The sequence below is a fragment of the Mixophyes fleayi genome, chromosome 10, assembly GCF_038048845.1.
Source record: "Mixophyes fleayi isolate aMixFle1 chromosome 10, aMixFle1.hap1, whole genome shotgun sequence".
In the NCBI taxonomy this organism is placed as follows: Eukaryota; Metazoa; Chordata; class Amphibia; order Anura; family Limnodynastidae; genus Mixophyes; species Mixophyes fleayi.
In genome coordinates this window covers 44214616-44227115 of record NC_134411.1, presented here as the reverse complement: position 1 = coordinate 44227115, position 12500 = coordinate 44214616, and the positions used below count along the sequence as shown (strand labels likewise).

The following is a 12500-nucleotide window of genomic DNA, read 5'->3' as shown; positions in this document are numbered from 1 at the left end:
ATTTCACTATGTTTGCAGCACAAGAGAACACAAAAAAGTGCTTTGTAGGTTAAAAATAGAGACCATGAGATGTCACTGACATTTGAACTTGCCTCTCATCAACCTCCTGGCCACAATAACCTCTTGAAATCTAGTGCTCAGGTGGAGATTTTATTTCTGTATTTTGTAGGGATTTAAAAGTCGCTGAGAACAGTCATTTGACTATATTTGTAATAAGATAGATTATGAAGAAAGTGCTTGGTTAGTGAGAAAAAGAAGTCATTAGGTGTTATTGATAATTAAACATCAGAACACCTTAACAACTTGGCTACAAATAAGTGTTTAACACAGTCACAACTCCAAGTGCTTAGCTGAACATTAATTGCTCCATATTTTGAAGGATCTGCAAAATCACTGAGAGCTGTCATTCGACTATGATTTTAACATGAGTCATTTTCTTTAAAGTGTTTAGCAGGTAAGTATATAAAGAAATATTGGATTAACAAACAGTATATCAATGATTAAAGATTCAAGCTTCTCTTCCAAATACTTGTGCATTATTACCCGATCTCAGATTTTCTCTGTAATGACGATAAGCTAAAAAATTGTTGCCAGTGCATGAAACCTTGAATGGATCACTCTGCCATTGACATTCAACTACCACTTGCTAAATAATTTAAATAAACCTCATACGCTGCTGGAATACTTCTGTCCATTTTTCTCTTTCCGGGATTAAATTTAAGATTGATACAAGGTGTAATAACAATTAACCAACCATGCGCATCTTTCAGTGAATATGACAAATTAAACCCTAGTCGGCAGGATTTGAACCTGCGCGGGGAAACCCCAATGGATTTCTAGTCCATCGCCTTAACCACTCGGCCACGACTACTTGTGATGAAAATCGTGTGAGCTGGAAATGACATTTTCTGCATTTTAAGATAATTTCATAATGAGTGGAAACTCTTACTTGACAATGTTTGAAATAATAGAGATTGTTACTAAAGTGCTTTGTAGGTCAGATAAAGAAATCATCAGGTCCCAGCGAGATTAGAACTCGGATCTCTGAATTAAGTGATCAAAAGTGCTTGCCATTACACCAAGTTACCCCTTTCCAAGAGGTTTTTGGAAATAATTCTCTCAGACTTTAGGCCACAAAAGAGTCAATTTGAATTGCATTTATCTGATGGCACCCTGCAACATATTTATTTTGGTTTAAACAGGTAAACACTTCTGTTAAAAAAAAAGAATTTGGAACAAGATTTTTTATCTGATTTATATGCAGAATTAAGTGCATGCTTTGTAAGTTTGTCCAAAGAACCGTGAATTTGGTGCACCTTTGCCTAGTTTCCAAAATAAATGTACAGGAATAAATTTAATAGTGTGCTGATTCACAGATTGAATTTTTTCAGTATTTTAGGGGGATAGCGTAGTAACCGAAATCTGTCATTTCACTATGTTTGCAGCACAAGAGAACACAAAAAAGTGCTTTGTAGGTTAAAAATAGAGACCATGAGATGTCACTGACATTTGAACTTGCCTCTCATCAACCTCCTGGCCACAATAACCTCTTGAAATCTAGTGCTCAGGTGGAGATTTTATTTCTGTATTTTGTAGGGATTTAAAAGTCGCTGAGAACAGTCATTTGACTATATTTGTAATAAGATAGATTATGAAGAAAGTGCTTGGTTAGTGAGAAAAAGAAGTCATTAGGTGTTATTGATAATTAAACATCAGAACACCTTAACAACTTGGCTACAAATAAGTGTTTAACACAGTCACAACTCCAAGTGCTTAGCTGAACATTAATTGCTCCATATTTAGAAGGATCTGCAAAATCACTGAGAGCTGTCATTGGACTATGATTTTAACATGAGTCATTTTCTTTAAAGTGTTTAGCAGGTAAGTATATAAAGAAATATTGGATTAACAAACAGTATATCAATGATTAAACATTCAAGCTTCTCTTCCAAATACTTGTGCATTATTACCCGATCTCAGATTTTCTCTGTAATGACGATAAGCTAAAAAATTGTTGCCAGCGCATGAAACCTTGAATGGATCACTCTGCCATTGACATTCAACTACCACTTGCTAAATAATTTAAATAAACCTCATACGCTGCTGGAATACTTCTGTCCATTTTTCTCTTTCCGGGATTAAATTTAAGATTGATACAAGGTGTAATAACAATTAACCAACCATGCGCATCTTTCAGTGAATATGACAAATTAAACCCTAGTCGGCAGGATTTGAACCTGCGCGGGGAAACCCCAATGGATTTCTAGTCCATCGCCTTAACCACTCGGCCACGACTACTTGTGATGAAAATCGTGTGAGCTGGAAATGACATTTTCTGCATTTTAAGATAATTTCATAATGAGTGGAAACTCTTACTTGACAATGTTTGAAATAATAGAGATTGTTACTAAAGTGCTTTGTAGGTCAGATAAAGAAATCATCAGGTCCCAGCGAGATTAGAACTCGGATCTCTGAATTAAGTGATCAAAAGTGCTTGCCATTACACCAAGTTACCCCTTTCCAAGAGGTTTTTGGAAATAATTCTCTCAGACTTTAGGCCACAAAAGAGTCAATTTGAATTGCATTTATCTGATGGCACCCTGCAACATATTTATTTTGGTTTAAACAGGTAAACACTTCTGTTAAAAAAAAAGAATTTGGAACAAGATTTTTTATCTGATTTATATGCAGAATTAAGTGCATGCTTTGTAAGTTTGTCCAAAGAACCGTGAATTTGGTGCACCTTTGCCTAGTTTCCAAAATAAATGTACAGGAATAAATTTAATAGTGTGCTGATTCACAGATTGAATTTTTTCAGTATTTTAGGGGGATAGCGTAGTAACCGAAATCTGTCATTTCACTATGTTTGCAGCACAAGAGAACACAAAAAAGTGCTTTGTAGGTTAAAAATAGAGACCATGAGATGTCACTGACATTTGAACTTGCCTCTCATCAACCTCCTGGCCACAATAACCTCTTGAAATCTAGTGCTCAGGTGGAGATTTTATTTCTGTATTTTGTAGGGATTTAAAAGTCGCTGAGAACAGTCATTTGACTATATTTGTAATAAGATAGATTATGAAGAAAGTGCTTGGTTAGTGAGAAAAAGAAGTCATTAGGTGTTATTGATAATTAAACATCAGAACACCTTAACAACTTGGCTACAAATAAGTGTTTAACACAGTCACAACTCCAAGTGCTTAGCTGAACATTAATTGCTCCATATTTAGAAGGATCTGCAAAATCACTGAGAGCTGTCATTGGACTATGATTTTAACATGAGTCATTTTCTTTAAAGTGTTTAGCAGGTAAGTATATAAAGAAATATTGGATTAACAAACAGTATATCAATGATTAAAGATTCAAGCTTCTCTTCCAAATACTTGTGCATTATTACCCGATCTCAGATTTTCTCTGTAATGACGATAAGCTAAAAAATTGTTGCCAGCGCATGAAACCTTGAATGGATCACTCTGCCATTGACATTCAACTACCACTTGCTAAATAATTTAAATAAACCTCATACGCTGCTGGAACACTTCTGTCCATTTTTCTCTTTCCAGGATTAAATTTAAGATTGATACAAGGTGTAATAACAATTAACCAACCATGCGCATCTTTCAGTGAATATGACAAATTAAACCGTAGTCGGCAGGATTTGAACCTGCGCGGGGAAACCCCAATGGATTTCTAGTCCATCGCCTTAACCACTCGGCCACGACTACTTGTGATGAAAATCGTGTGAGCTGGAAATGACATTTTCTGCATTTTAAGATAATTTCATAATGAGTGGAAACTCTTACTTGACAATGTTTGAAATAATAGAGATTGTTACTAAAGTGCTTTGTAGGTCAGATAAAGAAATCATCAGGTCCCAGCGAGATTAAAAGTCGGATCTCTGAATTAAGTGATCAAAAGTGCTTGCCATTACACCAAGTTACCCCTTTCCAAGAGGTTTTTGGAAATAATTCTCTCAGACTTTAAGCCACAAAAGAATCAATTTGAATTGCATTTATCTGATGGCACCCTGCAACATATTTATTTTGGTTTAAACAGGTAAACACTTCTGTTAAAAAAAAAGAATTTGGAACAAGATTTTTTATCTGATTTATATGCAGAATTAAGTGCATGCTTTGTAAGTTTGTCCAAAGAACCGTGAATTTGGTGAACCTTTGCCTAGTTTCCAAAATAAATGTACAGGAATAAATTTAATAGTGTGCTGATTCCCAGATTGAATTTTTTCAGTATTTTAGGGGGATAGCGTAGTAACCGAAATCTGTCATTTCACTATGTTTGCAGCACAAGAGAACACAAAAAAGTGCTTTGTAGGTTAAAAATAGAGACCATGAGATGTCACTGACATTTGAACTTGCCTCTCATCAACCTCCTGGCCACAATAACCTCTTGAAATCTAGTGCTCAGGTGGAGATTTTATTTCTGTATTTTGTAGGGATTTAAAAGTCGCTGAGAACAGTCATTTGACTATATTTGTAATAAGATAGATTATGAAGAAAGTGCTTGGTTAGTGAGAAAAAGAAGTCATTAGGTGTTATTGATAATTAAACATCAGAACACCTTAACAACTTGGCTACAAATAAGTGTTTAACACAGTCACAACTCCAAGTGCTTAGCTGAACATTAATTGCTCCATATTTAGAAGGATCTGCAAAATCACTGAGAGCTGTCATTGGACTATGATTTTAACATGAGTCATTTTCTTTAAAGTGTTTAGCAGGTAAGTATATAAAGAAATATTGGATTAACAAACAGTATATCAATGATTAAAGATTCAAGCTTCTCTTCCAAATACTTGTGCATTATTACCCGATCTCAGATTTTCTCTGTAATGACGATAAGCTAAAAAATTGTTGCCAGCGCATGAAACCTTGAATGGATCACTCTGCCATTGACATTCAACTACCACTTGCTAAATAATTTAAATAAACCTCATACGCTGCTGGAACACTTCTGTCCATTTTTTTCTTTCCAGGATTAAATTTAAGATTGATACAAGGTGTAATAACAATTAACCAACCATGCGCATCTTTCAGTGAATATGACAAATTAAACCGTAGTCGGCAGGATTTGAACCTGCGCGGGGAAACCCCAATGGATTTCTAGTCCATCGCCTTAACCACTCGGCCACGACTACTTGTGATGAAAATCGTGTGAGCTGGAAATGACATTTTCTGCATTTTAAGATAATTTCATAATGAGTGGAAACTCTTACTTGACAATGTTTGAAATAATAGAGATTGTTACTAAAGTGCTTTGTAGGTCAGATAAAGAAATCATCAGGTCCCAGCGAGATTAGAAGTCGGATCTCTGAATTAAGTGATCAAAAGTGCTTGCCATTACACCAAGTTACCCCTTTCCAAGAGGTTTTTGGAAATAATTCTCTCAGACTTTAAGCCACAAAAGAGTCAATTTGAATTGCATTTATCTGATGGCACCCTGCAACATATTTATTTTGGTTTAAACAGGTAAACACTTCTGTTAAAAAAAAAGAATTTGGAACAAGATTTTTTATCTGATTTATATGCAGAATTAAGTGCATGCTTTGTAAGTTTGTCCAAAGAACCGTGAATTTGGTGCACCTTTGCCTAGTTTCCAAAATAAATGTACAGGAATAAATTTAATAGTGTGCTGATTCACAGATTGAATTTTTTCAGTATTTTAGGGGGATAGCGTAGTAACCGAAATCTGTCATTTCACTATGTTTGCAGCACAAGAGAACACAAAAAAGTGCTTTGTAGGTTAAAAATAGAGACCATGAGATGTCACTGACATTTGAACTTGCCTCTCATCAACCTCCTGGCCACAATAACCTCTTGAAATCTAGTGCTCAGGTGGAGATTTTATTTCTGTATTTTGTAGGGATTTAAAAGTCGCTGAGAACAGTCATTTGACTATATTTGTAATAAGATAGATTATGAAGAAAGTGCTTGGTTAGTGAGAAAAAGAAGTCATTAGGTGTTATTGATAATTAAACATCAGAACACCTTAACAACTTGGCTACAAATAAGTGTTTAACACAGTCACAACTCCAAGTGCTTAGCTGAACATTAATTGCTCCATATTTAGAAGGATCTGCAAAATCACTGAGAGCTGTCATTGGACTATGATTTTAACATGAGTCATTTTCTTTAAAGTGTTTAGCAGGTAAGTATATAAAGAAATATTGGATTAACAAACAGTATATCAATGATTAAACATTCAAGCTTCTCTTCCAAATACTTGTGCATTATTACCCGATCTCAGATTTTCTCTGTAATGACGATAAGCTAAAAAATTGTTGCCAGCGCATGAAACCTTGAATGGATCACTCTGCCATTGACATTCAACTACCACTTGCTAAATAATTTAAATAAACCTCATACGCTGCTGGAACACTTCTGTCCATTTTTCTCTTTCCAGGATTAAATTTAAGATTGATACAAGGTGTAATAACAATTAACCAACCATGCGCATCTTTCAGTGAATATGACAAATTAAACCGTAGTCGGCAGGATTTGAACCTGCGCGGGGAAACCCCAATGGATTTCTAGTCCATCGCCTTAACCACTCGGCCACGACTACTTGTGATGAAAATCGTGTGAGCTGGAAATGACATTTTCTGCATTTTAAGATAATTTCATAATGAGTGGAAACTCTTACTTGACAATGTTTGAAATAATAGAGATTGTTACTAAAGTGCTTTGTAGGTCAGATAAAGAAATCATCAGGTCCCAGCGAGATTAGAAGTCGGATCTCTGAATTAAGTGATCAAAAGTGCTTGCCATTACACCAAGTTACCCCTTTCCAAGAGGTTTTTGGAAATAATTCTCTCAGACTTTAAGCCACAAAAGAGTCAATTTGAATTGCATTTATCTGATGGCACCCTGCAACATATTTATTTTGGTTTAAACAGGTAAACACTTCTGTTAAAAAAAAAGAATTTGGAACAAGATTTTTTATCTGATTTATATGCAGAATTAAGTGCATGCTTTGTAAGTTTGTCCAAAGAACCGTGAATTTGGTGCACCTTTGCCTAGTTTCCAAAATAAATGTACAGGAATAAATTTAATAGTGTGCTGATTCACAGATTGAATTTTTTCAGTATTTTAGGGGGATAGCGTAGTAACCGAAATCTGTCATTTCACTATGTTTGCAGCACAAGAGAACACAAAAAAGTGCTTTGTAGGTTAAAAATAGAGACCATGAGATGTCACTGACATTTGAACTTGCCTCTCATCAACCTCCTGGCCACAATAACCTCTTGAAATCTAGTGCTCAGGTGGAGATTTTATTTCTGTATTTTGTAGGGATTTAAAAGTCGCTGAGAACAGTCATTTGACTATATTTGTAATAAGATAGATTATGAAGAAAGTGCTTGGTTAGTGAGAAAAAGAAGTCATTAGGTGTTATTGATAATTAAACATCAGAACACCTTAACAACTTGGCTACAAATAAGTGTTTAACACAGTCACAACTCCAAGTGCTTAGCTGAACATTAATTGCTCCATATTTAGAAGGATCTGCAAAATCACTGAGAGCTGTCATTGGACTATGATTTTAACATGAGTCATTTTCTTTAAAGTGTTTAGCAGGTAAGTATATAAAGAAATATTGGATTAACAAACAGTATATCAATGATTAAACATTCAAGCTTCTCTTCCAAATACTTGTGCATTATTACCCGATCTCAGATTTTCTCTGTAATGACGATAAGCTAAAAAATTGTTGCCAGCGCATGAAACCTTGAATGGATCACTCTGCCATTGACATTCAACTACCACTTGCTAAATAATTTAAATAAACCTCATACGCTGCTGGAACACTTCTGTCCATTTTTCTCTTTCCAGGATTAAATTTAAGATTGATACAAGGTGTAATAACAATTAACCAACCATGCGCATCTTTCAGTGAATATGACAAATTAAACCGTAGTCGGCAGGATTTGAACCTGCGCGGGGAAACCCCAATGGATTTCTAGTCCATCGCCTTAACCACTCGGCCACGACTACTTGTGATGAAAATCGTGTGAGCTGGAAATGACATTTTCTGCATTTTAAGATAATTTCATAATGAGTGGAAACTCTTACTTGACAATGTTTGAAATAATAGAGATTGTTACTAAAGTGCTTTGTAGGTCAGATAAAGAAATCATCAGGTCCCAGCGAGATTAGAAGTCGGATCTCTGAATTAAGTGATCAAAAGTGCTTGCCATTACACCAAGTTACCCCTTTCCAAGAGGTTTTTGGAAATAATTCTCTCAGACTTTAAGCCACAAAAGAGTCAATTTGAATTGCATTTATCTGATGGCACCCTGCAACATATTTATTTTGGTTTAAACAGGTAAACACTTCTGTTAAAAAAAAAGAATTTGGAACAAGATTTTTTATCTGATTTATATGCAGAATTAAGTGCATGCTTTGTAAGTTTGTCCAAAGAACCGTGAATTTGGTGCACCTTTGCCTAGTTTCCAAAATAAATGTACAGGAATAAATTTAATAGTGTGCTGATTCACAGATTGAATTTTTTCAGTATTTTAGGGGGATAGCGTAGTAACCGAAATCTGTCATTTCACTATGTTTGCAGCACAAGAGAACACAAAAAAGTGCTTTGTAGGTTAAAAATAGAGACCATGAGATGTCACTGACATTTGAACTTGCCTCTCATCAACCTCCTGGCCACAATAACCTCTTGAAATCTAGTGCTCAGGTGGAGATTTTATTTCTGTATTTTGTAGGGATTTAAAAGTCGCTGAGAACAGTCATTTGACTATATTTGTAATAAGATAGATTATGAAGAAAGTGCTTGGTTAGTGAGAAAAAGAAGTCATTAGGTGTTATTGATAATTAAACATCAGAACACCTTAACAACTTGGCTACAAATAAGTGTTTAACACAGTCACAACTCCAAGTGCTTAGCTGAACATTAATTGCTCCATATTTAGAAGGATCTGCAAAATCACTGAGAGCTGTCATTGGACTATGATTTTAACATGAGTCATTTTCTTTAAAGTGTTTAGCAGGTAAGTATATAAAGAAATATTGGATTAACAAACAGTATATCAATGATTAAAGATTCAAGCTTCTCTTCCAAATACTTGTGCATTATTACCCGATCTCAGATTTTCTCTGTAATGACGATAAGCTAAAAAATTGTTGCCAGCGCATGAAACCTTGAATGGATCACTCTGCCATTGACATTCAACTACCACTTGCTAAATAATTTAAATAAACCTCATACGCTGCTGGAACACTTCTGTCCATTTTTCTCTTTCCAGGATTAAATTTAAGATTGATACAAGGTGTAATAACAATTAACCAATCATGCGCATCTTTCAGTGAATATGACAAATTAAACCGTAGTCGGCAGGATTTGAACCTGCGCGGGGAAACCCCAATGGATTTCTAGTCCATCGCCTTAACCACTCGGCCACGACTACTTGTGATGAAAATCGTGTGAGCTGGAAATGACATTTTCTGCATTTTAAGATAATTTCATAATGAGTGGAAACTCTTACTTGACAATGTTTGAAATAATAGAGATTGTTACTAAAGTGCTTTGTAGGTCAGATAAAGAAATCATCAGGTCCCAGCGAGATTAGAAGTCGGATCTCTGAATTAAGTGATCAAAAGTGCTTGCCATTACACCAAGTTACCCCTTTCCAAGAGGTTTTTGGAAATAATTCTCTCAGACTTTAAGCCACAAAAGAGTCAATTTGAATTGCATTTATCTGATGGCACCCTGCAACATATTTATTTTGGTTTAAACAGGTAAACACTTCTGTTAAAAAAAAAGAATTTGGAACAAGATTTTTTATCTGATTTATATGCAGAATTAAGTGCATGCTTTGTAAGTTTGTCCAAAGAACCGTGAATTTGGTGCACCTTTGCCTAGTTTCCAAAATAAATGTACAGGAATAAATTTAATAGTGTGCTGATTCACAGATTGAATTTTTTCAGTATTTTAGGGGGATAGCGTAGTAACCGAAATCTGTCATTTCACTATGTTTGCAGCACAAGAGAACACAAAAAAGTGCTTTGTAGGTTAAAAATAGAGACCATGAGATGTCACTGACATTTGAACTTGCCTCTCATCAACCTCCTGGCCACAATAACCTCTTGAAATCTAGTGCTCAGGTGGAGATTTTATTTCTGTATTTTGTAGGGATTTAAAAGTCGCTGAGAACAGTCATTTGACTATATTTGTAATAAGATAGATTATGAAGAAAGTGCTTGGTTAGTGAGAAAAAGAAGTCATTAGGTGTTATTGATAATTAAACATCAGAACACCTTAACAACTTGGCTACAAATAAGTGTTTAACACAGTCACAACTCCAAGTGCTTAGCTGAACATTAATTGCTCCATATTTAGAAGGATCTGCAAAATCACTGAGAGCTGTCATTGGACTATGATTTTAACATGAGTCATTTTCTTTAAAGTGTTTAGCAGGTAAGTATATAAAGAAATATTGGATTAACAAACAGTATATCAATGATTAAAGATTCAAGCTTCTCTTCCAAATACTTGTGCATTATTACCCGATCTCAGATTTTCTCTGTAATGACGATAAGCTAAAAAATTGTTGCCAGCGCATGAAACCTTGAATGGATCACTCTGCCATTGACATTCAACTACCACTTGCTAAATAATTTAAATAAACCTCATACGCTGCTGGAACACTTCTGTCCATTTTTCTCTTTCCGGGATTAAATTTAAGATTGATACAAGGTGTAATAACAATTAACCAACCATGCGCATCTTTCAGTGAATATGACAAATTAAACCCTAGTCGGCAGGATTTGAACCTGCGCGGGGAAACCCCAATGGATTTCTAGTCCATCGCCTTAACCACTCGGCCACGACTACTTGTGATGAAAATCGTGTGAGCTGGAAATGACATTTTCTGCATTTTAAGATAATTTCATAATGAGTGGAAACTCTTACTTGACAATGTTTGAAATAATAGAGATTGTTACTAAAGTGCTTTGTAGGTCAGATAAAGAAATCATCAGGTCCCAGCGAGATTAGAAGTCGGATCTCTGAATTAAGTGATCAAAAGTGCTTGCCATTACACCAAGTTACCCCTTTCCAAGAGGTTTTTGGAAATAATTCTCTCAGACTTTAAGCCACAAAAGAGTCAATTTGAATTGCATTTATCTGATGGCACCCTGCAACATATTTATTTTGGTTTAAACAGGTAAACACTTCTGTTAAAAAAAAAGAATTTGGAACAAGATTTTTTATCTGATTTATATGCAGAATTAAGTGCATGCTTTGTAAGTTTGTCCAAAGAACCGTGAATTTGGTGCACCTTTGCCTAGTTTCCAAAATAAATGTACAGGAATAAATTTAATAGTGTGCTGATTCACAGATTGAATTTTTTCAGTATTTTAGGGGGATAGCGTAGTAACCGAAATCTGTCATTTCACTATGTTTGCAGCACAAGAGAACACAAAAAAGTGCTTTGTAGGTTAAAAATAGAGACCATGAGATGTCACTGACATTTGAACTTGCCTCTCATCAACCTCCTGGCCACAATAACCTCTTGAAATCTAGTGCTCAGGTGGAGATTTTATTTCTGTATTTTGTAGGGATTTAAAAGTCGCTGAGAACAGTCATTTGACTATATTTGTAATAAGATAGATTATGAAGAAAGTGCTTGGTTAGTGAGAAAAAGAAGTCATTAGGTGTTATTGATAATTAAACATCAGAACACCTTAACAACTTGGCTACAAATAAGTGTTTAACACAGTCACAACTCCAAGTGCTTAGCTGAACATTAATTGCTCCATATTTAGAAGGATCTGCAAAATCACTGAGAGCTGTCATTGGACTATGATTTTAACATGAGTCATTTTCTTTAAAGTGTTTAGCAGGTAAGTATATAAAGAAATATTGGATTAACAAACAGTATATCAATGATTAAACATTCAAGCTTCTCTTCCAAATACTTGTGCATTATTACCCGATCTCAGATTTTCTCTGTAATGACGATAAGCTAAAAAATTGTTGCCAGCGCATGAAACCTTGAATGGATCACTCTGCCATTGACATTCAACTACCACTTGCTAAATAATTTAAATAAACCTCATACGCTGCTGGAACACTTCTGTCCATTTTTCTCTTTCCAGGATTAAATTTAAGATTGATACAAGGTGTAATAACAATTAACCAACCATGCGCATCTTTCAGTGAATATGACAAATTAAACCGTAGTCGGCAGGATTTGAACCTGCGCGGGGAAACCCCAATGGATTTCTAGTCCATCGCCTTAACCACTCGGCTTTGTAAGTTTGTCCAAAGAACCGTGAATTTGGTGCACCTTTGCCTAGTTTCCAAAATAAATGTACAGGAATAAATTTAATAGTGTGCTGATTCACAGATTGAATTTTTTCAGTATTTTAGGGGGATAGCGTAGTAACCGAAATCTGTCATTTCACTATGTTTGCAGCACAAGAGAACACAAAAAAGTGCTTTGTAGGTTAAAAATAGAGACCATGAGATGT

At 35.1% G+C, this 12500-nt stretch overlaps 8 non-coding genes across 8 annotated transcripts; all 8 read right to left on the bottom strand.

Annotated features, from left to right (window-relative positions):
* Window positions 1-789: 789 nt before the first annotated feature.
* TRNAS-AGA (transfer RNA serine (anticodon AGA)) lies at window positions 790-871 on the bottom strand. The gene has a single exon. It is a non-coding gene; the product is annotated as a tRNA-Ser (tRNA).
* Window positions 872-2216: 1345 nt separating this feature from the next.
* On the bottom strand, window positions 2217-2298 carry TRNAS-AGA (transfer RNA serine (anticodon AGA)). Its single transcript has one exon. It is a non-coding gene; the product is annotated as a tRNA-Ser (tRNA).
* A 1345-nt stretch (window positions 2299-3643) lies between these two features.
* TRNAS-AGA (transfer RNA serine (anticodon AGA)) lies at window positions 3644-3725 on the bottom strand. The gene has a single exon. It is a non-coding gene; the product is annotated as a tRNA-Ser (tRNA).
* Window positions 3726-5070: 1345 nt separating this feature from the next.
* On the bottom strand, window positions 5071-5152 carry TRNAS-AGA (transfer RNA serine (anticodon AGA)). The gene has a single exon. It is a non-coding gene; the product is annotated as a tRNA-Ser (tRNA).
* A 1345-nt stretch (window positions 5153-6497) lies between these two features.
* On the bottom strand, window positions 6498-6579 carry TRNAS-AGA (transfer RNA serine (anticodon AGA)). The gene has a single exon. It is a non-coding gene; the product is annotated as a tRNA-Ser (tRNA).
* Window positions 6580-7924: 1345 nt separating this feature from the next.
* On the bottom strand, window positions 7925-8006 carry TRNAS-AGA (transfer RNA serine (anticodon AGA)). Its single transcript has one exon. It is a non-coding gene; the product is annotated as a tRNA-Ser (tRNA).
* Window positions 8007-9351: 1345 nt separating this feature from the next.
* TRNAS-AGA (transfer RNA serine (anticodon AGA)) lies at window positions 9352-9433 on the bottom strand. The gene has a single exon. It is a non-coding gene; the product is annotated as a tRNA-Ser (tRNA).
* A 1345-nt stretch (window positions 9434-10778) lies between these two features.
* On the bottom strand, window positions 10779-10860 carry TRNAS-AGA (transfer RNA serine (anticodon AGA)). The gene has a single exon. It is a non-coding gene; the product is annotated as a tRNA-Ser (tRNA).
* Between the last annotated feature and the right edge of the window lie 1640 nt (window positions 10861-12500).